Source organism: Carassius gibelio, chromosome A4 (assembly GCF_023724105.1).
Source record: "Carassius gibelio isolate Cgi1373 ecotype wild population from Czech Republic chromosome A4, carGib1.2-hapl.c, whole genome shotgun sequence".
Lineage (NCBI taxonomy): Eukaryota > Metazoa > Chordata > Actinopteri > Cypriniformes > Cyprinidae > Carassius > Carassius gibelio.
The window spans coordinates 3,035,276-3,039,017 of NC_068374.1; the positions used below are offsets into that span (position 1 = coordinate 3,035,276).

At 37.4% G+C, this 3,742-nt stretch overlaps 1 pseudogene; it reads right to left on the minus strand.

The window, feature by feature from the left end:
* Window positions 1–1,029: 1,029 nt before the first annotated feature.
* Window positions 1,030–1,962, minus strand: LOC127980964 (gastrula zinc finger protein XlCGF49.1-like; annotated as a pseudogene).
* Window positions 1,963–3,742: the final 1,780 nt, after the last annotated feature.

Sequence of the window (3,742 nt, forward strand, 5' to 3'; positions counted from 1 at the left end):
AAAATGGTATATGTGAGGATTTCCAGTCAGGATTTAGACCGTATCATAGTACTGAAACTGCTCTCCTTAGAGTTACAAATGATCTGCTCTTATCATCTGATCGTGGTTGTATCTCTCTATTAGTTTTATTGGATCTTAGTGCTGCGTTTGACACAATTGACCACAACATTCTTTTGCATAGACTTGAACACTTTGTTGGCATCAGTGGAAGTGCATTAGCATGGTTTAAATCGTACTTATATGGCCGCCATCAGTTCGTAGCAGTGAATGAAGATGTATCATATCGATCACAAGTGCAGTATGGAGTACCTCAAGGCTCAGTTCTAGGGCCGCTACTCTTCACGCTTTATATGTTACCCTTGGGAGATATCATCAGGAAACATGGTGTTAGCTTTCACTGTTATGCTGATGATACGCAGCTCTATATTTCCTCGCAGCCCGGTGAAACACACCAATTTGAAAAACTAATGGAATGCATAGTCGATATAAAAAATACTAAATTCAGTTACTGCTAAATTCAGAAAAAACAGAGGTGTTAATCATAGGGCCTAAAAACTCTACTTGTAATAACCTAGAACACTGTCTAAGACTTGATGGTTGCTCTGTCAATTCTTCGTCATCAGTTAGGAACCTAGGTGTGCTACTTCATCGCAATCTTTCCTTAGAAAGCCACGTTTCTAGCATTTGTAAAACTGCATTTTTCCATCTCAAAAATATATCTAAATTACGGCCTATGCTCTCAATGTCAAATGCAGAAATGTTAATCCATGCATTTATGACCTCAAGGTTAGATTATTGTAATACTTTATTGGGTGGTTGTTCTGTATACTTAGTAAACAAACTACAGCTAGTCCAAAATGCAGCAGCAAGAGTTCTTACTAGAACCAGGAAGTATGACCATATTAGCCCGGTCCTGTCAACACTGCACTGGCTCCCTATCAAACATCGTATAGATTTTAAAATATTGCTTATTACTTATAAAGCCCTGAATGGTTTATCTCCCATTACTGTGGCATATTCTTTTCCTATTTAGTGATCAAACCCTGGAACAATCCACCTAACGTTTCCTTGCTGAGAGAAACTCTTTCCACACTTAGGACATACAAACAGCTTTTCTCCACTGTGAATTCTCATGTGGACTTCAAGGTTTCCCTTTTTAATGAAACTTTTTCCACATTGTTGGCAGTTGAAAAGGCTCTCTCCAGTGTGAACACTCATGTGGATTTTGAGGTTTCCTAGTTGACAGAAACTCTTTCCACACTGTTGGCAGGTGTAAGGCTTCTCTCCAGTGCGAATTGTCATGTGGATTTCTAAGCTTTCTTTTCGAATTAAACTTTTTCCACACAGTTTGCAGGTGTATGCCTTTTCTGTTTTGTGAATTTGAATGTGCCTGTTAAGTGCTCCTTTTTGAGTGAAGCTTTTTCCACATTGTTGGCAGAAATAAGGTTTCTCTCCAGTGTGAATTCTATTGTGTCTTTAAGGGTTCCTTTTTTATTGAAACATTTTCCACATTGTTGGCAGGTGTAAGGCTTCTCTCCAGTGTGAATTCTTAAATGGATTTCAAGGCTTCTTTTTTTAGTGAAACTCATTCCACACTGTAGGCAGATGAAATGACTCCTAGCTCCTGTCTTTTGAGCTCTCTTTTGAAGTCTGTTTAGTTTGTGAGTAACTAAAGAAATTGTCTCCCGTGAAATCGTGTTTCTTATACTGATCTTTGTCCTTTATTTTATTTAGTTCTTCACTTTTCTCTTTCAGCAACATCAGGTCTAAAACAGAAAGAGAACCATTTTAATGACACAAAACAACATACATCAATACTTTACAACAGCAACATGTATGTTTAATACTACCCACTAATCTACTGAAAGAGAAATTGCCTGTAAAGGCCCCGATTTTCGCTCTTCATTTAGGGGTAAAACAAAGTTTGAAATACATGAGCAGCGGTATACTGCAATCTAACATTCCGACGCCACCCAATCAGATGAAAGCAATGTTTTAAAGAACATGTAAATATGTGCAGTGGCTTGCCCCTCAGCAACAAAAACACAACAAATATGGAGAAAACAAGAATGTTTTTATGAAAAGCATCTGTTCATAGTAACATGTGTATGCTTGCACGAGCTCTGTAAATTAGCACTCCTGTGAAGTCACGTCACGTGTTTACATGGCACTTTATTCAATATACTGCTTAAAAGCAAGCAACAGAATTAAACATGAAAAACAGTCTCAGAGTCTTATTTCATCAAAATCAAAACTTAATTTACTACTATAAGTGGCTCTTCACTGCGCTCATGTTTTTACTCACAGACATCTCTCATCCATGGGGTTGACAGACGAAATTAACCCAGAGTAGAGGTCCAGAGTTTCTTGCTTTCGCAAACCATTTCAATCCCCAATAACTAACACAAAACGAACTTGGTTTTGCCCGGATTTTGTTCAAAATGACATCATACCAGTTTGTTCTTCGATTTTGCTTAAAGTATATCGGGGCCTTAATCCTCTTCTCAAGATTGTTAACCCTTTATGAATGAATGGTGCAGTTACCGTGCCCTCCATAAGTATTGGAACAGTAAAGACAAAATTGTTCTGCTTGCTGTGGAGTCAAGAAATCTGTAAATATGATTAAAAGATGAATAGGATACAAAACTAATAAAATGTCACATTTTATTATTGGGTGATTCCACACAAAGATGTTTACCAGCTAAGAAGATAGGCACTTTTAGAAATTCATCTACCTATCTGATGTGAGCATAAGTATTGAAACCGTTGGCTCACACGTCTTTCTACGTGTTCAGCTGTGTCCTGTTGCATTCATTCTTCATATATTAAAAACAGGGAATGTGTCTTATCAGTTATAGCCATTGCTTCTGGATTCTAAGTCTTGCATTTAATGATGACATACACACAAAACAGGATGAAGATGAGGAAGCCGACAAGCAATGTGGATGGTAAAAGAAAAGAGTAAGTCAATTCGAACTATGGGGAAAACAAAGGGCATGGAGAAATCAAGAGTTTGGAAACTACCGTCGACATCAGCAACCAACGACAACCTGATCGGCTGATAAAAACAACAGTAGTTGATGACAGAAAAATCATAAATGCTGTGAAAATGAACCCTAAAACACATGTCTGTTAAATCACCAACAACATCTAGAAAGTTCAGGTGATGCTCTATCAATCTACAGTCCGCAGGAGAATTTGACACGGACTTACAGAAGCTACACATCAAAATGCAAATCTCTGATCGGCACCAAAAATAGATAAAGGTTAAACTTTGTCTCATCGGTTCATCCATAACTCTACTGGCTCACATTTGTGAAGAATCTTGCCTAAGTGATTGGAAAGCAAAAGTATAGAGAAAAAAGGGAACTGCAAATGATCCTGAGTACACAACCTTACCTGTAAAACTTGGTGGAGATGGTGTCATGGCATGGGCATGAACGGCTATCTCTAGAACAGGAACTATTCATTTTAATGATCACTTAATGTATGATGATAGGAGCAAAATTAATTTGGAAGGGTATAAAATCAATCAATATAAAGACCAATATTCAAGAAAATGCCACCAAACTCATTGGAAAGCACTTCACATTGGATCAAGACAAAGACCCTTTTTATTTGGTAAAACATGTATGTGTCGAAAGACCTAATAATAAAATGTGACATTCTGTAGTTTTGTGACATATTCAGCTTTTAATCATATTTGCAAATGTCTTGACTCCACAGCAGAGAAAGCAATTGT